This window comes from Solanum verrucosum, unplaced genomic scaffold, assembly GCF_900185275.1.
Source record: "Solanum verrucosum unplaced genomic scaffold, falcon-dt-bn FXZP01000188.1, whole genome shotgun sequence".
In the NCBI taxonomy this organism is placed as follows: domain Eukaryota; kingdom Viridiplantae; phylum Streptophyta; class Magnoliopsida; order Solanales; family Solanaceae; genus Solanum; species Solanum verrucosum.
In genome coordinates, this window is record NW_026020409.1 from 826,997 (window position 1) to 849,489 (window position 22,493).

General features: G+C 34.8%; 1 pseudogene; it reads right to left on the reverse strand.

The window, feature by feature from the left end:
* Positions 1-18,812: 18,812 nt before the first annotated feature.
* LOC125840598 (uncharacterized) lies at positions 18,813-20,168 on the reverse strand (annotated as a pseudogene).
* Between the last annotated feature and the right edge of the window lie 2,325 nt (positions 20,169-22,493).

Consider the following 22,493-nt stretch of genomic DNA (forward strand, 5'->3'; position numbering starts at 1 on the left):
TGAGTATGTTATTACATTTTCTTTAATGAAGTAAGTTGTTTTACAGTTTTATAAAGCTTTCCATATATTGCATGTGTATTGTTGTTTTTATTGAGTTGAGTATCCAGAGTTGAGTACCCATAGTCAAATATCATATCTTTGAGTTCAATATGTAATCTCTGAGTTGAGTATCTTATCCTTGAATACTTCTAAGTTGAGTAAGTTGAGTAGTTTTGAGTATCCTTGAGTATTCCTTGAGTTGAGTAAGTTTGAGAAGAGGGAAGTATGTTTCCTTTGTAGCAAGTTTCAAGCTTATGTTATGCTTTAGAACTCCTCTTACATGCTCGTAAATTCTACGTACTGAGCCATTTGGCCTGCATCTTTTCATGATGCAGACACATGTATTCAAGATCATCAACAAGAGATTCGTTGATACATCCGAGAGTTTGAGTTAGCTATGGTGGGCCTTTCTTATTTTCCGGAGGATTTCATTTACTTTTCAGTTTAGTCAGTATGTCTTGGGTCTTGTCTCGACTTCCATCTTTATCAGTTAGAGACTTCATAGATAGTCAGTATATGTGAGAAGTTTGTATTATTCATTTATTTTATTAAATGTTTTAAAGACTTAAGTGCCTATTTTATGGCGAGTTGAATATATTATTTTTATTCTAAGTTGTTCATTTGAGTTAAAGTTTTGAAAAGTTGAGTTTATTGAATTTTATTCAGTTTTAAGCTTTTGCATGCTTAAGTTAGTCTTCCGCTTGTAGTCAGCTAGGATGAGGGTTCGCTTTGGGACAAGTAATGGTTCTTAAGTTCCGGCCACGTCTAGGGTGTAGACTCGAGTCTTGGCAAATTGACCCGATTGGGTGCTCTATTAGTAGACTTCGCCAAGGATGGTGTCAAAGTTCATAAAGGGTCAATATCATCTTTTGTGGTGGATGTTAAGGCAAAGCAATGTCTTGATCTAACTTTGGTAAAATTGAAAGAAGTGGTACTTAGAAAGTCTGTTGAGGGTTTCTCCAAAGGGGGAGATTGTGTCCTTAGATATCAAGGTCGGTTATGTGTTCCTGATGTTGATGACTTAATGGAACAAATTTTATCCGAAGCCCTTTGTTCTCAGTATTCTATTCACTCGGGAGGCACCAAGATGTACAAAGATTAGTAGGAGATCTATTGGTGGATTGGGATGAAGAAGGATATTGTGGGATTTGTGGCCAAGTGTCCAGATTGTCAACAAGTGAAGGTTGAGCATCAGAAACAAGAAGATTTATCCTAAGATAATAGCATTCCTACTTTGAAATGGGAAGATTTAAATATGGACTTCGTAGTAGGGTTGCCACGTACGTAGAGACAATATGATTCAATTTGGGTTATAGTTGACCGAATGACGAAGTCGACCCATTTCATTCCCATCAAGGGTTCTTATTCTATGGAAGACTATGCTTAGTTGTATTTGAGTGAGATGGTATGGTTACATGGAGTGCCCTTGTCCATTATCTCTTATAGAGGTACTCAGTTTACTTCTCAGTTTTGAAAGTCTTTCCAAAAGGTTCTTGGCACTAAGGTTAAGATTAGAACAACTTTTCATCCACAAACCGATGGGAAAGCGGAGCGTAGTATCCAAACTTTGGAATACATGTTGAGAGCTTAAGTGATTGATTTGAAGGGTAATTAGGATGGCCATTTTCAATTGATTGAGTTTCCCTATAATAATAACTACTATTCTAGTATTAGTATTGCTTCGTTTGAAGCCCTTTATGGTAGGAGCTGTAGATCTCCAATAGGTTGGTTTGAGGTGGGTGAGGTTGCCTTGATAGGACCCGAGTTAGTTCATGAGGCTATAGAGAAGATTCGACTCATTAGAGAGAGGTTGAGAATGGCCTTAAGTCGACAAAAGTCTTATGCGGATGTTAGAAGGAGAGACCTTCAATTTGATGTGCTTTATTCGGTTTACTTGAAAATCCCACACATGAAGGGTGTAATAAGGTTTGGAAAGAAAAGGAAGCTTAGTCCCCCTTTTGTAGGCCCATATCAAATTTTGAGGTGTATTGGTAAGGTTGCATATGAGCTTTATTTGTCAAATGAGTTGGCATCTGTGCATCTGGTTTTCCATGTGTCTATGTTGAAAAAGTGTTCTGGAGATCCGACATCAATAGTTCCTCTAGAAGGGTTGGAAGTGGAAGAGAACCTTTCCTAAGAAGAAGTTCTGATTGAGATTCTAGAATGGAAAGTTAAGAAATTGAGGAACAAAGATTTTGCTTCCGTGAAAGTGTTATGGAGAAACCATCTTGTTGAGGGATCTACTTGGGAGGCCGAAGCCGATATGATGTCTCGGTATCCTCATCGTTTTCCTCCTATTCTAGCTTGATGTAACCAGTTCCTCTTGGTTGCTCTTGTTTCAAGTCATGTGTGCTTTATGTCTTTCCATGATTTTCTTAAAATGCATGTTCATGAAAAAGCGGAAGTTTTGAAAGAAAATGGCTTTTATGATTTATTTTCCTCATGTTGTTGAGTATTTAGTATGAGTTGCTTATATACTTCATCAGATAATTTGTTGAACATGCCTTACCTTGGAGTGGAGATTCCATCCTTGAATATGTGCTTTGTGTATAAATTGCATTTAGGCTCCATGAGAATGTGTTGAGCATTGTTCTTGAGTTTGGAGATGGTAGTTTCTCCTTCAATGAAATAAATCTAAAATTTTATGCATATTGGGTTGTTAGATGTAGTTCCTACTTCTATATGGTGCATTAAGTATGTTTAGCTTGGAGTTGATGTTTCCTCCTCGGTTGTATGCATTTAGATGAAATGTATGCATAAAGGCCTGCTAGTTTTGAGTCTTTTTAATTAGAAATATGCCTAAAATATCATTCGATGACGAATGATCCCAGGGGGAGATAATGTCACACATATGATTCAAAAGTGGTAAAATTGAAGCTTTTAGAGAACATCGGGTGTCATCCATGATCGGCCACCCACGGCTCGTGGACTGACCCATGGACCGTAGAAAGGGTCCGTGGTTGGCCACCCAGCCATATTTCAGACCTCAGGACCATCGGTCAAACCACTGTCCATGGTCGAGGCTCTGTAAGTCCAAGGACCAAAATTCAAGTGTTTGACCACCGAACGATGGACGTGTAGGATGACCCGACGTCCTGACAACGATCCATTGTTCTGGGATCCAAGGGTCCTCGACTGTCAGCTTTTTTAGGGGCTTATGGGTCTTTTTTGGTTTTAATTAAATTGAAGTGGTGTCATTTTTCCTAAACCTAAACCACCTATATAAGTATTTTAGACCCCTAAATTCACTATTTAAGTCTTCTCTCAATTCCCAAAAGAAAACCCAAACTCTCTCTCAAATATTCTCTCTCTAGAAGGTTGAAGAAGAAGGAAATGATTGAATCTAGGTCAAGGTCAAGTCTCCCAATCTTCAAGATTTGTGACTAATTTATGGTGGCTTTTCATCCATGGGATCATTTCTCCCATGGAGTCCCCTAGAATTTCCATATTGGGAAGTGTAAATCCCCAATACTAGTTAGGGTTTCTTCCAATGTTGTGGTTTATGATGAATGTTGATCCAATTGAGTGAATTATGATTGTTTATGATTGAATTAGTAGGATTTCATGTTTTTAGGAGGAAATTACATGTACCCATGCCTTTTCCATGTTTCTAACCTAGAATTGATGAAATTGGGTTTGATGCCTTAAAGGGAAACATTATGGGTTTAGATATCTCCTTATAAGATTGATGAATTATGATGAACTGCTTGAGATTGAAACATATATGATAAATATGATGTTAATTGCTTGAGAGTAAAACATAGATGTTGATCATGAGATGTAGTGATTTGAGAGTAAAGTCTAGATTATGAATTGTTGATTATTTATGTTGTAGTATGGAATGGATAGTTCCTACAATGAATTGATAAACATGATTGTATGAATGTGAAAGGTTTACTCACATGAATGATTATAGGTTGAAAGGATTTCTCACCTAAAACGAATCCAGACTAAAAGACTATGTAAATTATAAGGCTAGAGGCGACTACCCTCGACTTCCATATAATAAGGATATTAGGTGATTTTCCATACTCCTTAGAATTGAACAATAGGTGATTCCCCATGTTGCTATTATTATAAATGGATATGGAGCTGAGAACCAAGTCAAATTTGCTCCAATTCCCTCCTCTGCTCGCACCAAATTCGTCCCCAATTTTTAGGGCTACCAAGTCAAATTCGCCTCTTCCACTCATCTTTGTCTTAGTTTCTCTTCGATAGGGAGGGATCGCAAAATTGCTGAGATGATTTCTACTATTCCTAAATGACAAACCCTTGTTAACTTTGTCCGTCTCAAAAGTTTGACAGGAAGCAACAAGACTTGACATGCTTACTCTCTTGCGATGGGTGAAAGGTATCTTCTTTGGGGTTCTCTTTTTCCACAAATCTGTTGGACGAATTTATTCCTCGTTTTTGTCAGTTTTCCATTTGTGTTAGAAATAATATTTAAATGAATATGTTAGAGTTGTATGCTAGTTGTCGAAATGGAGTGAGGGACTAGAAATGGAGGATGCCAAAAAGAATGGCAAGATGTTGAGAATATTGTTGTAGAGTCAAAAACTAAGACTTTCAATTAAAGTTTGAAACTTGAAGGGTCTGCTACTGATGAGGAACAGTCCGTTGAGTCATTGTTTCTGATCTTATGTCGGTCCTCAACATATCGCTAGCGTATCAGTCATTTCGCTCAATAGTATATGTATTGCGGTTTCTAGAATTGCATAATATAGATCTATATCTTAGAATAAAATGTTTATTTGTTAACTTCATCAATATGAAATTGTGGCTTCTCGTTTCTGCTTGATGTCTATTTGTTTACTTGTTTTTGACTCATCTACCCATTTTTCTAAGCTAGTTGATATAGTACTTTCATATTTGAGAGTTATTTGATTCTATGCACATAGGAGACTTGACTTAGGGACTTGAGAGTTGTAAAATTTAGAGGCTAAGATTTATCTAGCAAAGACTCATAAAGAATTAAGTTTGCCTTCCGTCCCACTGTTTAGAAGAGCACGCATGCAAAACTTCTATTTTAGCATAGTAAACTTGTATAGGACTTGTGTCTTCCATTTTAAGTTTTCAAGTGTTTGAAACAGTTGTATGTTTCCTTTCTAAGAAAATCATTTCTATTCATACTTCTTTAAACATAGGCAATGATAATAATCAAATAGATAATCCTTTGTAGTGTTAGTTAAACTAAGTTTAAGGACTATCTATGGAGAATCATTGAGGGATGCTTTTTACCTTCTTCTCGGAGTAAATAAAACATACCTAGAATCTCAAAAGTTTTATAGATTAAAACAGAGTAGACTTATCAACCAAGCTGGTGAAACTTCTTCTGGTTCTTGGACATATATGCAGTAGTATACTAGCAACAAAACGTCAAGGTCATTCCTCCTATCCTTTCTATTTGTAGTCTCTCCATGAAGTAGATGTTATAGGATGAGATCTCATTAGTTATTGAAATTTGATTCACGCTATTACCTTGCTTCAAACATCATGTTATAGGATTAGATCTCATTTTTTGTTGAAAGTTCATTCATGATATTACCTTGACTTCTATTAATCTTCCTTCTACTTTTATTCTCTGTGTGAAGCTCAGAGATCAACAGACCAGAAAATAAGGGGATTGCTTTTGCTTTGAATTTGTTGGAGGAGTCAAAGAAGGTCAAATTTCAAAGGTGGACCAATCTCATATGCAAGTCTACACCAATTTGCTGGTAAGGAATCTTAGATGCTAGTTTGTTATGTGGTAGGCTTCTTTCTTCTTTTATTCAAGTTTTGTCCGATTGATCAACAAGGTTTATCTGATTGATCTTCCAATATGCTAATTTTAACAACTCTTATTTGTTACACTTCTTCCTAGATGCAACATTAATATGAATACACCTTGAAGGAGATTTACCAACAAATTCACATTCTTTCTTAATATATAATTAGTGGGAGATTGTCTGGTCAATTTACTAGCGTTGTAATCAACAATAAGCAGTCTCTTGAACGTAACAGTTACTGGAGTGTTTCTATCTTTGACTGTAATCTTCTTACCCCTTTTTTTGCTGCATTTCTTTTCTAAGTATACCATCATTTAGTGCCCACATTTTGTCTAAGGTAAACTTGATTTCCATAGCTAAAACTGTATTGATAAGACCAACTATTGAATGACATCATAAGCATAAGATAGATTGCATTTTTTTTTTAAATGACGTCAACCTTTATCTCTTCTGCAATTAACACTTTTTCCCTTAGCAATTGTGGTGGTAATGCAGAGAAGGAAGCTTTGTTGTAATCTGCATATGGTTCTAATGGACAAGTTAGCTTTCTTTGAATGTATTTAATTTTCCTGGTTAGTGGAGAAACACTTATCTTTGAACTCCATGTATTTTCATTTTTATAGCTTAATGTCATGAAGATTCCATTCTTAAAAGATAAAACAAGATAACAACCAACAGGAGCTGCAGTCAATTATATTATTTATTTTTTATGATTTTCAGAGTTACAACATGAAAGTGAGTTATCTATCATGACTTGTGCTGGTGAATCTAGTTTTTACAGGAAAGTATGTGTTATTGCTTAGTTTACCATTTTTAGTTTTTAAAATGTGTTTGGCATTCTTTTAATATGCTCCAATATTCTTGTGGTCTCCCTTTTTTCTTTCTTAGATTATAAGAATGATTTTGTGTTTTTCTTAATAACAGGGACAATGTTTTAAAACAATCATGAATAACATTGAGCAAGGTGGAATTTGATGACTATATGTTTTATCTTTTTCATATGTAAATGCATAAAATGTGCAATAACACATTATGTAGGTGTATTGTTATACATATTAAAAGCATCCAATATTACTACGGAATGCACCAAAAATATTCCTTGAATCGAAATATCAAAGGTCTAAACAAGATATGGAGAATCAAGGATCTGACTGAATTCTATGGGCCTAGTGGATGAAAGGAATCCACTAGTGAAATCCCACATACCTGGTAATGAAATTTATGAAGAAATCATTTATATTTTGGGGCTGAAACTTGAAAAACACCTCTTCTTGTTCTTGAGAAACTCGCGCCTCTTTCTTCTCTTTTTGCTCAAAGATTTTGTAAATGAGGGTTATGGTAATGTTTGATAAGAATATTAGGCTAAGACTGAGTAAAGCTACGTAGTTTTATCATTAAATAATGTAGTTTAAGTGCCCAAAGCATAGGGGAAAAGACTAAAATTACCCTGACTTAAAAGCTGACGAGGCCCTCCCACGACTCTACTGATAGACCGTCAAAGGGACCACGGCCCTTCAAGTGGGTCATGGTTCTTGGCTAGTGCTTACTGGTCCTGAGCACTCTGCTAGAAAATAAGCATCCGCTATTAGTCAATGGACTAGGTCCCTTGACACAATAATAACATTTATAATTAGTAGAGGTGATAAAGTAAACAACACAAGCAGTTTACGCGAAATCCCCTTGCTTAAAGGTGGTGAAAACCACGACCTGTACTCACAGGATTTCAACTCAACTCCATTTAACTCAAAAGGAGCAACGATTCAGATTACACACTCTTGCAATTTAGGAATTTAACTCTACATCCCTTCCTCCTCAGAGTAACAATTCTTCTGCCTAGTAAATCAACTCTCTCAAAGCAACAACTCTGTTGCCCACTAAATTAACTAACTCTAATTGACTTAGACTTCATCCACTCAACATAGCTAACTCTAGCTATAACTCAGGATTAATACTGAAAGAAGACACTGATCTGATTCCTTTATAACTGAGGAATAGATCTACAAAGATAAGCGCTGAAATATAAACCTAAAACAACTAAGACGATGACAACTCTATCAGGTCTCTCGTTGTTCTGTCGGAGAATATTTCTTGAAAAATAGTTTTTGTTGCGTTCTTAAACTTTTTCAGGAATGCAAAAAATTGAGGTTATGTCCAATGATGTTGGCCTTATATGTGATAGACACAAAACCTTAAATGTAAGGACAACAGTTCATTGGCCAACTGTCCTGCTACGCTGCACTAGACGGGCACACCACTCATGTAGTAATTTTTAGAGTGTGTAGTGTACTTTTTCCAGCTGTCCTTTTCACACATAGGAGCACCATTCACAAGTAGGATCAGGTCACCTTACTAGATCCCATTGTTTGTCAAATCATCAAAACTACATAATAACATTTTTCCCCTTTTTGATGATGACAAACAATGAACAATGATCAATCAATTTTCCTCCCTATTTTCCCCATGTCAATAAACTTTTCCTCCCTTCCCTTTCCACTTGCTTTCCTTTCAATTTGCCCAAGCCAACCCAAACATAAGCATACAAATATTTTCCCCTATTTGGCATCATAAAATAGAAAGAGAGTAAACCAAGATTAACAGTAAGCAAGTATGGTAGAATCATGTCCAATTGGCAACACAAGCATAAAGAAATGCATAAAAGTAAGAAAGACCATAGACAAAAATAGAGAACCATATTATTTCATTAAAGGAGAGCATTCGGTGCAATATAATGAAAATGATAAGAGAACCCTGGGACACTGCCCAGACAAGGATAAAAGACTAGGAGAAAGGGACTAAGAGGAGGGAGTCTTTTGAGTAAGGGATTGGATGACAAGAGTAAGATGATCACTGGCATCATCATGGACTTTGATAAGCTTTTCTGTAAGTTCAGCATTTTGGGCAAAGAGAGTTTCAATTTTAACCCTCCATTTACTGACTTCGGTTGAACTAGGTCCCTCTGTTTGTGCCTTTGCCAACTGTGCGTTTAATAAGGCTATCTCTGCATCCTTTTTTGGTCACAAGGGCAGTCATCTCCTCTGGCTCATGCTTTAGTTGACTCTTCTCAACTATGAATTGAGACATTTTGCTCAGTTGCCCTGGTCGGCCTTCCATGAACTCACACTCAACCAAAGTGTTCATGGAGAAGGGCTGCTTCACTGTTCCTACAGTATCTGCTTCGAGAGAAATATCCAAATGTTTGAAAAGTTTTGTGAGGAAGTAGTGATACACCATCCCATGTTTTCCTTTTTTCTTTACTACTATCTGGTGTACGTGTTCTAATATAAGGACCGGAAGATTCAAGAGATCAAACTTGCCAAGTGCCTCCATCAGAAACATATCAGCTGCAGAAGCAACTATTCTTTTCTCAGATCTTGGAAGGAGCACTTTGTTGACTACCTCAAACAATAATTGATAATCCCCCTTCAAAAGGTTCTTAGGAATACCTACAATGTTCATATTTTTGAGTTTGTGACATTCCTTGGAAAAGCTTTTTGTGCAAAATCATTCTGCCACAGATATGATCCCTTATCTTGGTACATTCAGAATTTCTCCCAGTCTCTCCTCATTTAGGTGAAATATTATGTCACCTACTTGTGTATTGAGGCTTCCATCCTCAATTAATATGTTCCTCATGCATCACAGGAGAATGGTTCATGAACAGGTGAGTCCATGATTGAATTTCAACAACATCAGCCAAAATGTTCATACTTGGCTTTGTGATGATCTCAAGGTCAAATACCCTTCTAGTCAAAAACTTTTGTAGTCTCAAATTATCAATTTCATATTTAGTCACCTTCTTTTGAACCTTCAATTTCTTACTTAGTGAACCTGGTCCCTTCTAAGACTTGGACTCAGATTTTGCAACCAATTCTTCAGTGTTGGAAGACACGTCTCTCTTCCTTTTAGAAATCTCTTTTTATCCTCCCCTTTGAACCAAACACCTTTTTTTACTAATGGCTTCCTAGACTCTGGTTTCTCTTTCTACTTGCCAAGTGCTTCTTTCCTTCTGTTTTCCATTGTAGAGATGATGTCCTCTGAGACAGTGGCACTATCCTCCTGTTCATTTGAAACTTCAACTACCCCTTAATCAGGAACTACATTTTCTTCCAATCCAGACTTCCTTCTTCTTTAGCTTTCGGTTATGCTAACCTTGTTTTCTTTTATTGCATCACTCATAAACTTTTGTGATGCACCCCTTGTAGAAATATTGCCTTGTTGGTTTATCTTCTGTCATTTTGTTCTTTCCTTTATTAGAGATAGGAACCATCCTTCCCTGTATACCCCAACATAAAGGAACATTGTCCTCGTCATCTTCTTCAGAAGAAAGAATAGGGGTAGGAAAATTTATGGGGTTCTATCAAACCTAGGTTCAGAGTTCTCAAGAAATCCTCTTGAGATCTATCACCTTCCCCTCTTTTTATCCCTTCCCTTATTTCTGTGAGGCTCTTCACTACTAATTCCTTATTGGCGCAAAAAAATAAGACTCTGAATTCCTATTCTCAGGCAGATCTACCTCAAAGATAAGATCAGAAAACACGGAGGGTAAAGGACAAGGTTGAGATGAAGATAATGGAGCATTTAGATCTAGAGGAGATTCAAAAGTAGGAAGGGCTTTGTTACTTGATTCAGGAATGACAATCGGAGGAATGGTCGATATTTGGTTGGAGAAAGATCAAATGAAGAAGAATAGAAGGCTACTAGGTCGATTTCATATAGGGCATCCATTATCCTTTGGGAGGAAAAAGGAGATTGAGACATGTTGTAGAAGAGACGAGAGAGAGAGAAAAGAGAGATTTTAGGGTTTTTAGAACACTTCAGGAAAATAGTTAGAAAGTTTTAGGAAGAAAAGAAGAGGGAAAGAGTATAAAAGGAGATTAAAGGGTGTTTCAGGTCCCTTTGATTAGATGGGTCGCTTGGACTTAAAGCGATGGGACGATGGTCGGAATGATAGATGACTGACACGTGGTGGTCACAACGGTTCTCATTAGCAGTTCAAAAATAATGTAAAAAGTGATAACCTTTGACGTGGACCAAGTCCCTCTATGTAGTTTGAAGACGATCATCTCAGAATTGTCATGGCCTTTCATTATTCCAACAATTCATTATGAGTGTATACATGTAGAAGGTACAATATTGATCTTACAAAAACAAGCAATACAGTTTATGAAGGATACCTGCCTCTTAATCATAGGCAATGAGCATTTGTTGCCTTTGAATGAGATTGGTTTAGTCAATCTTCAACATTCCCAGAATCAATCTGTTGTTCTTAAACTGCTCCTTGCTCAAAGCCTTCGTGAAGATGTTAGCAATTTGATCTTCAGTCTTGCAATACTGCATACAGATGTGTCTCAGAAAATGGTGTCTCACATGAATGTGCTTAGTTATGTTATGATGAACTGCATTCTTGGCCATATTGAGAGCACATGTGTTGTCACACAAAAGTGGGATAGTGTAAGTGAGTACTCTAAAATATTGAAGTTACTTTTTAATCCATAGAAGCTGAGCACAACAAGATGCATCAACTACATATTCTACTTCAGCTATTGAAAGTGCCACTGAATTATGATTCCTGGTTTCAAGAGATGAGTGAAGAACCTAGAAAATAAGCCATTCATGAGGTTCTCTTTCTATCAACATGATACCCGGCATAATTAGTAGCTGCATATCCCACCAGTTCAAATGAGTCTCTTAAAGAATAAAATAGAACAAGGTCCCAGTCTTCTTCAGATACCAATAGGATTGAATATCTCAAGTGGTTCCTTTGCTATTTTTGAGTTATCATTCTTCTATCCACATCTTCCAATTTTCCCTTCATATCTCTCATTTCTTCCGGTAGTTGTTAAAGCATCATTTCTGTATTGCTAGAGGTTCTCCTTCTAATTGAGCCATACCAAAATAAACAAAGAGCAAGTAGAAAAGGTTTCTCACCACTAACTTAGTGAATGTATTCCTTTTTTTTTGTCACTAACACTCGTGTATCACTCTATGGCCAAATGCTTGTAAGGCCATCCTCGAATAAACTCACTTCACTATTGCATTTTATCACTATTTAGTAACCCAAATTTTATATTCAATTATGTTAAATAATCTTAAAGTGGTACTACTACTTCGAGATGTACATGATTTTATGTAAATAAAAAAAGGATAAGGAAACAAATAAACATTCAACTAAATAAAAAGGAAAAAAATCATTTGACACAAGCAAGAACTTGTTTAACACTGTATAAACTAATACTCAAAGTAAAATAGGAAGAGTAAACAACAAAAGTAGGGAAAACAAATTGGAATGCTTTATTTAGATGCGGAAGAATTGATTGTTGACTAAAGTGGCCAATTTAGTAATTGTGGAAGATTTTGGCAATTTTTGAACTTTTCGTTTTCATATTTTTCTCCAAGAGGAGTGTCAATTTATTTACTTTGAACCAATCTTCATGAATACTCAATCAACAAGACTCAAATTTGAGATATTAGTTCTCCAAAACGATATCAACAAGTTTTGGCCATCAATTTCTTCAAATAAGGATAATATAAATAATAATCATTTTCAAGTTTCATCTTCAAAAATTCAATACTAACAATGACTTCTCAAATTTTTAAGATATGTATTATTTGATTTTCTGCTAAGAAACAACAATATGTAGCTCAAAGAAATTAAAAAAACTCTATTAAATTCAAACAATAAAAAGATGTACTGGTGAAACGAATGAAAACACCACTTAATTGTGAAATTGAAGCACCTAATCTATTAGAATCCTCAATAAAGTAGAAACCTTAAATGCAAATCCTAGGGCAAGATGCTGAAATTTAAAAAGGTTTTCAAGCTCTCACAACAGACACAATTTTACATATGTCAATAATAAGTTATGAAACCATAATATTTACTATTTATACTACATGATAAAAGTAGTAAAGAATGACCCAATTAGCCCTAATTAAAATTACAAGTAATTAAAATGGTAGAGCACTTAAAATATTAAATGTCTTCAAGTCCTTCATGTTGGAGCCTTCCAAAGGTTACATCTCCATCCATAAAACTTGCAATGCTTAAAGTTTCTTAGCTTGACTCCTTGTGAAAGGCCTTCTCGAAGTAGTGTCACTTTGATCTATATCAGTTTTTCATTGCCAAAAGCAGAAGAAAATATGAGGTTCACTTAAGTTTGATCAGGAGTTAATTAGCTTCTGCATTTCTTGACTTTTCTTATTATTTGATTCACAAAACTGATCAAATATTTGAATCTGAATTAGGTCACTAACTGAAACTAACTCTTACTTTTTCGTCAAACAATTATTATGTAGACATAGCATAACTTTTTTAGAAACAAAATCCAATTGACATATTTTCTTCTGTCTGGAAGGAGTGACGATTACAAAGGTAAAGTCTAATTCTCCTTCAACAACTTTCTCAGCAACCTGTATGGTACACTCAAGATCAAAGCTTTAAATAATTTCATGGAAACCAGCAATAGCAGGAGTACACTAAAAATTGATTATCACAATACACAGTAAAGCACATGTAAAGAATTTATCCAAAAAAACAAGATCCACAATAAGATAACTAATAAAGAGATTATGAAATGCCCTTTTAGTTGCACAAATTTACATAGTCACCATCAAAGTATTCAGTTTATAAGGAAAACAACATGTACAATAGAAACGATATGCAACAATTTCCATTGATGACTTGGTATACCTCTTAATCCAACTTTTATTAGAAGTATATTTCACTAAAATAAATTTCTTAATGACATCTTACAACTCTAAATTTGACTGACTTTTAATAATTTTATACTAATGGATTTTTGAGAAGATAAGTAATAAAATTTTCTTGATTTGCCAAAATGGACAAGTACAATGAAACATACAAATTTTGTACAGTGGGCAAATAAAACGAAATAGAGGGAGAAGTAAACACGATTAATTAACTCAATCACAGAACAAACAGAAATAAAAGTTGCTTCTGAAAAGAATTCATTAAAATATACAGAATCATACTTCCGAGCAATCTCTATTCTCAACTCCTTTTTCTTTGAACGAATACTTCTTATTAAATCTATATGCTATTTTGTATGCATTAATACTTTATGTTCATCCTCCGCTTCGTTTCAATCCATAACAATACATCTGCAAAAAAAAAAAAAGAATAAAAAAATTGATTAAGAGAATCTTAAGCTCTAAAGTTAAAATTACTGCATAAACAAAAAGAATTATTTTTGTTAATATGCGATTTGTTAATAATAATAATCTAAGGGAGTTTGTCTTTATTTGTTACGTGTTGTTTTATAGCCTAAGAATTTGATTATTATCACTTGAATCAGACTTCACAAATAATATTATTAGTTCATTTTGCATGTCTCTTGGAGTCGATCTTCTCTTCAATTATGTGTGCAATCTCTTGCCAATGTGCAGCTAGAAACTTCAACCTAAAATTATTTAAGGCTAATCACCAAAGTCGGATCATATATCCATAAAATTTTAAAGAAGCATTCTTATACAAAAATTATCTATTTATTTTTAATTTAGAGTTAGAAAATTTAATAATCTAATAACAAAAGGAAGAAGGCTTGAGGCGTCAAAACGACCTTTCTTAAAGAAGATATTGCATGTGGATAGATTTGGGAAATATAGATACATATATTTCTACGCTACTTCAAGGGAAACCATTATTATTTATAGACCAGAGATGATACCTACATATTTAAATTCAAATAAAAATTGAATATTATTTTATACAAATATTTATTTTAAGGTCTGATCCAAGCACAAGCCCTAAGTTCAAGTCCAACTCTTTGATATATAATATATATTAATATAAAGACTTGCTAACATAATTACATGAGATCATTCTTAATGTCAAGGTAATAGAGTGAAAAAAATGACCATAAATGTTGGAAAAAAATAAAATCTTTAATGCTAAATATAAAGTTGTTACACAAACAAAGAAGAGAAAATAGTAAGTTTTCAATCTTTTGGTAATGTTTGTTCAAGGAAATATATTCTACCTTATTCAATCATGATGGTGAAAACTTGATTCAATGGTTAAATAAAAAAACAATTGATTATTACATTTAAGAAAAAATAATATAATTACTTGTCATTAAAAAAGTTATATATACTTTTTCCCTCCTTTAATAGAATTAGACTGAACACTTATGACATGTTTTCAAATAGTGTATGAGTTGAATTATTACCACTTGAATGTATTCCTTCACAAATAATATTAAGCTCTCTTTGAATTTCTTTTGAAACCGATATTTTCATCAATTCTGTATGAGATCTCTTAATAATGAGAATCTACAAACATCATTCTAGAATTATTTAAGCTTAATCACCAAATTTCAAGCTTAGTAGGTATTTTCAAAAACTATTCTTATCCTAAAACATATAAAAAATATTTACTTTGATATTCTAATAACCGGTTGGTCATTTTTTAAAAAATATTTACAAAATCACTGTTTACGCCTCTTGACATTGGTCCCGAGTCATTTTGATTGAATTTTGAAATTTGTTTCGATTTTTGAGTAAAAAGTTGTGTGTTGTGAATGTTTTTAAGTTAGAAAAGCTAAGTTGTTAAAAAATGGTTTTTGGCATCTTTTAGAGTTCCAAGGCTTAGAATATAATTTTTCAATTCCATTAATCCTAGAATGTGGAAATTCGTCTAAGAGAAGTGTCTGTTTCAGATTCAAAGTCATTTCATGGATTTAAGGTCGTAAGTTGGAAATTGGTAAGATTATAACCTTTAGATTGACTTTGGTTATCATTCGGGTTTTGGAGGCTCGTATTGGTTTTCTAATAGTTTCGTTGAATTTAGAGGATCATTTTATGCATATGAAAAGTCTTGGTAGAATTTTTATAGGTTCCGAGGTCTTTTTATCCTTTTAGGTGTTGTTACTATCTTATCACTTTCAAGAGTTTGGGGTCAAGTATATCAAGGATTAATGTTTTGATGGTTCCATTGAGTCCAGAACGTTGAGTTTAGTCACGTAACATATTTTTTATGTCTACAGGATTCTGATTGAATCTTGAAGGTCCTTTCAGAGATTTTATGTGTGTTGTATTTTGCTTTGTCTGCTACATCTCACGTTTGGGAAGGGTCTTCGCTTTAAAGAACTTTGTGTTAATGAAGACTGTCACGATCCAGACCATCGTGATTGTCACCCACAGTAACCCTCCAGTGGGAGAACCACTACTACAACCCAACTACACAACTTAGTGAAAAACTACACATTTAAATATACGGAAGCAGGTTTAAATGACAAATGAAATAAGGAGTTCCCATAAACTCTGAGAGTTCACCAAAACAACTAACCAACTATTGCGAAAATTAACCCCTATAGCTGAAAGTCATTGTACCAAAACATCTATGTCACGCCCCAAACTACCCTCGAGGCGCGGACACGGGACCTAGGACCACAAGTAATCCCAAGCTAACCCTGTTGGCATGATCACGAGCATACTAAAGATAATAAACTGATGCGGAAGCTAAATCACAAATAAAATGAAAAGATGGGGATTACCCATATACTATAACTGAGATATATGAAAACTGATGAGTTCAATACAAAGAAGATATTAGCTTTATACTAAGCTGAATGAAACTATGTTAGAAAATATTCTCTAATTGACTAGAAATGCTGGGACAGGCCCCAACTAAGTCTAGTAAAACTGAAACTAAAGGACTAAAAATACTGAAAAGAAACTCATGACTATTGTCCTCGGAGAATGAGGACTCACCCATTGATTCTGCTGAACTGGAGATCGGGAACCGATCTAAGCGTGATCTGGATGCTGAGAACCTGAACCTACATCACGAGAAGATGTAGCGGAGAGTATGCATCAGTACTTGAAAGGTATTGAGCATGCATGATATAATACAAATGAAATAACATATAATTAAACAAAGAAAATAAGCAATGACATAATCTGAACATGATATAGATACTGAATGCTGAGATAACTGAATGCAGTCACCAATTTATAACATGCTGAAACTGAATACTGGATATACTGATAAATGGTCAATGCAATAGAATCTGATTGAACTGTGGGAGCTATTATCAGCCTATAATAAAACAACATGAGCTAACTGTTGAGTCTGATGTATACGCCCCATCGAGAGGACCCAATATACCCTGCCAGAGGTATAGAGCATGCTGGTGTGATAACTAAAATGATGCCCACAAAGGGGACTTACAACCTACGTGTCTAGTAGTTTTGGGATTATTTGGGTACGTTGAACCCTAGCCCAACTCGGTATTTTGCTACTCCCAATGGATTAAGTAATTAACACATTATGACTAATACGAGAAGCAATCGAGAGAATTCTTCTTCCAGAAGTTCAAGATCACTCATATAATCAATCAGCAATCTATTTTTCTACATGTGATTGCTTACTCTCCTCTCCTTATGTATTAAATTTTCTATGAATTATTGATATATGTATTCACTATAGAACAGTGTGTAACAAAGAGAACTCCAATGAGTCAGACATCAAGAATGAGGAATGTGATAAGGCATATAAGTCAGATGAAGGAAGTGTTACCAGAGAAAACATTGACATCCCTCATGAGAAACATGAAAATGAAGATCAAGTCATGAAAAAAGCTGAGAAGAAAGGCCATTGTCCTCTGCCAGAAGCTGGATGAACTAGCAAGCACTTCGAGTGACATGGGATCAATTGAAATAGATGAGTTTGGTGATGCAAATGATTATTCTCTAAGAGGAACATCTTCTACTATTTCAAACTTAGGCAACGACGTTGATGAAACACAGGAAACTAACATGAATCTCTCTGAATGTGAGGCCACGAAGAGTATTATTGTATCTAGTGATGAGAACGAAAAGATAACAGAAAAAGAAGACGAAGATGGAACATATACAAAATAGGTGAAAAAACAAAAGCACATCAACATGTGGCATTTGATATCACAACACATTCCTTCAGATGCTGTATCAAAAATTTAGAATGAACAACTCGATGAGATAAATAACAACAAAACACTAGCTGAAATGAATACAGAAAACTCTCCTTAAGATTTCTCGGAAGAAAAGGATGATATAAGCCACAATGGGAGAAGTTTCAGCATAAATGACGTTGTTAATCTCATAAGAGAAGCAGTTAGTCAGATCCTAACAACACTAACTCGAGATGATTCATCCAATACACAGGGTGTAACTAATGACATTGTTCAAGATGAAGAGCCACCAATTAGAAACAACATATGTTGTTGCTAATAATACTATCACCGAGAGTAAATTTGAGCCACCAAAGTCCAAGAATTGGAGCAAGCTGAAGAAATTGATCCTCCTTAACAGATCAATAAAGGTATTGGAAAGATCTCGAAAAGTCAATCCACAACCCCTCAACTTTTACCTGAACCAACTCCTTATACTATTATCCAATCGTTTGCTGCTCGACTAAGACAAAAATTAGGCTGAAAATGATATACCTATTGGCCTTGTGACTCCTATTATCACTACCAAGCAATGACTCCTGGTTGGAGCCACAACTACACACTCAAATTAGTAACCAATGGGAAGAAGAACTACAGGGAGAACCACCACACTGTGGGAAGACCTGGTTCACCACAAGAGAAGACAAGGAAAGACCAACAATATCAGCCTAAGGCACAGTCAGGTAAGACACTTAACTCTACTATTTCTACTCATAAAAACTATAATAATCTTATTATGCAGGAACAAACCAACATACAAGAAGAACAAGAAAACCATCTTCACAATCTGATACATCAATAAAGGAAATACATCAACAAAAAAAAACAAAGGATGATTTGAATGAAGAACAACTAGAAAAAGTTGAGGAAAATATAGTTGAGAGGTTTAAAAGAGAGAAAGAGAGAGCAAAGCCCCATGGAACCAACAACACCACAACCCATGGCAAGTGAAAACCTTCAGAGGTTTCTCAATATAAATTCTAGATCAATCATTCCAAAACTAGAGCTACTTTGAAATATTCAAACATGAAGTTAGAAATCTTGCAAATTAACTACATTAATCAGCCAACTACCACAAAGAAGACTTTCAGAGAAACTAAGAGGACTAATTAGCCAACTATCACAAATTTACAATCACATAAGATATATTTCTTTAGGATACTAATTTTCTAACTTATTGTTCTAAAAAAAGAACATTTGAAAAAATACAAAATACATTTTGAAGAACTGGATCATGAGTTGACCCGGAAGAATGTGGAAGATTTTGGCCTTTTATAGCTTGTGCACTACTCGCATCAATAGGTGAAGCAATGTTGGATGGAACACACCCTGGCATATCTCGAACATTCAACCCAGGATTGTTTTGAAGCAATTGATAATAAAAATGTTGCATTTCTTCTCTTATTTCATTCATTTCTTCTTTTAGAGAAGTGATTTCATTTGCATGTTTCTGTTTTAGCTCATTAGTTTCCTCATCTTTCTTCAAAGAACTTGTTGTCACTGATCTACCATAGCACCTAAGTCGACTAGGCTGCTCTTTTCCAAACACTGCCGTAAAAGCATCATATGTTGTTTCACCAGAATTTTGGCGATTTTGAAGTTCAGCTTATTGAATAAAATTGACATCCATATTAAATGTAAGTACTTCTTTCTTTCCAGCTTAAATGAGTTTATGATTCATTAAGTTTATTTAATTGACATCCCTTCTAAGCAAACTGTCCAGCGACTCAAGCATATTAAAATGAAAATATCACCCTCCCAGTAATATATAACTTTTAAGCCTGAATTAAATTCATCACTAATCCACTTTAAAAAACTTACTATTGCAACTTGAGTATCGGTCTGAAGATCGTTTCTCGTCTTTGTACGAGTTGCAATAAACATTTCAGACTTTGATGGTTTCTCATTGTTTTCTTTGGTTGCACGCTATAAATTATATCAAAAGAAATTAAAAAACATATCAATATGTTCTAAAGAAATCTTAAGATATGGTAAGTTGAGATTTTCTAGAAGAAGTGCTGACTGGATTTGGTTTCCCTGGCAAGTTCATTAGATGAATTATGTTGTGTATAACTACGACTATGTTCTCATAAAAGTCAATGGGGAAAACCTGGGTACTTTTATAGGAGGAGAGGGCTTAGGAATGGAGACCTCGTCTCTCCTTTACTCTTTGGTTTAGTGATGGATTACTTGTCAAGAACACTCGAAAACATGAGCATGCTGCCAGATTTTATGTAGGATTGGTCTCTTGGGATAAAGTTTGTCATCCTAAAAGACAAAGTGGATTGTCTCATGTAATTAGATCTTTTTACGAAATGTCTGCTCAGTATTACCAATGCCAGGCGTACTCTTGCAAAATTAATAGGTCCCATTAGATGCCTCCACTTTTGCTTTTCCTATTTCGAGAATTCATCTCACACATGGCCTATAATTAAATAAAAAGAGATCTTTGAATTAATAAATAAAACAAAAAAAATAGAATAGATATGATGCAAAATAAGTTGAAGAGTAGAAATACACTATTTTATCCTTACTTGAACAGTTGGGTGTTTCCAATACTCGATCAATTGACGAAATTGTTCTTCTGGCATGTCATTAGTACGTTTTGGTAGCATATCCTCAACGGTACTATTTTTATCAAAAAATCTCTCTTTAATTTTTTGTTTGTGTCGCCTCCAAGCATCACGAAGACTAGTCATCACCCACTTCTTTCCTTCTACTGGAATAAGGAATTTGGACTATGCAAAATAAAATATATTTAGCTTTAGTCAGTAAAAATAAACAATAAAATATGCAATCTCAAAATTGATTGTTCTTACATTGATATATTCCCACATGCGCTTTTTCGTATCTTTTGGCACCGCATGCCAACTAGTGTACATCAAGTTGATGAATCTAGAGTTCCTTGAAATTGTTCCATAAAGTTGGTTAATTCCAACACTATCTTACCAGATGGTCCCATGGCTTGTCCTATATCAAATGTCACCTCCTGTCTTTCTTCCAAATTTCTTGCGTGAATATCCTTACATGTTGTTTTTCCTCGATCTTTTTTCGGCTCCAATATTCCTAGATTGATGTAACATTAAGGAAATAAGAAATTTATTTTATAGAAGTAATAAATCTTACAACGTTTAAGACATACCTTTTGTACCACAATCAATGCCAATTTCCTCGTCTATAGCACAGTCATCACCGCCGATTTCTTCTTGATCCACAAGATCATCAGCTACTTTGTGGTTATCAGTTTTTGTTTCTTCACCTATGTGTGTCGCTTGCTATTTTTGAAACTGATCAAGACTAGTAGTTGGTATGACCGACTTCCTGTTTACCTGCTTACCGTTTGGTAGATCATGAATATCATGTTCTTTTTGTAGCCGTTGTTCTTCCAGAAACTGATCAAGACTTCTGGCCGGTTGGACCGACTTTCTCTTCACCTGTTTGAAGTTTAGTAGATCTTGAATATCATGTTATTACTCTGGCATTACCAAATGTTTCCCTAGTCACATGTACTGAAGCAGTAACACCTTTCTTGGAAGACGTTTGGAGCCGAAAGTTGTGCATAGGAAGTTTAATTCCTTTCTCTTGAATGGACTCTCCAGATTGAAATAAGCTCTTTTTATTCTGTCCTTTCCCAACAACCATATGTGAGGTACCAACTCTTCCCTCGAAGATGAATGAATTACTGATTTGTACTCAAGAAATTTACTCTTTCCTTGTTGTGGAATGAAATCCTCAGAATTCTTTCTTTTATGTGCTATTGATGCATGCTCTTTCTTAGCTTTATCATTGCGTTCGTTAACAAGTTGTTCTCTCTTAATCTTGAATTGGTTAGCCAATTCAGTACTTGATCGGTATTGCATATCAAAGTTCAGATTCTTCAGTGGACTTTGAGCTTTGTTCGGATTCGAACCCTTTTTCTTTAGTGCTGCTGATTGACTCATTCTTCCCGCTTTCTTTTAATCTCTTTATTTTCTTTCCCTACAGTAAGTTAACCTAAAAAAGAATAATCATGTGATTGTTAAATAGAAAAAGCAAACCTGCAAAGAGAAGAGGTTCTAGCCTCATAATCATATACGTTCTAGGATTGTTAGATAAAAGAAAACAACAGAAATATAACTTCAAAAGATTTAAATGTGCTGCCTTCATTGTGCTAATGAGAATGAGTAGTGAACTAATCATTAGTTCCAGAAAGATAAGGGAGTACTACATACAGAGGACTGATTTCACTGTGCTGCCTTCATTGTGCTGCCTTCACTGCCTTCTCGATGTTTATCAACCTTCACATCATCCCAGCTAAATTCTGTTGCAACAAAACAAATTATACATTAGGAACACTACAAAATAGGACAAAAGTATAACAACTTGATCCTACAGAAAAAAAAGGAAGAACCTGCTATGCCATCTACAGAAGAACTTCATTAAGCATGTCTGAATTAGAAAGCATCATAATTCATAATTCTTTTATGAGAAAAGTAAGTATAATCATTGACTCTAGGAACAACAAGAAAGCTGACTAGATCTAGTATAATAATGTTTGTTGGAGCACATGCATGATTCACCCTATACAAGCAGCAAATACCACAATTTACAAGTAACAACAACAACATACTTAGATATCTTAAGGTGTTAGTACAAAAACAATGAGATAACAAAAAGAGTGAGTTAGCACTGTATGGTCATCACAAAAATATTAAAACTCATGGTGTGTCATCTTCAAACTCATCTTCCGACTCATCTT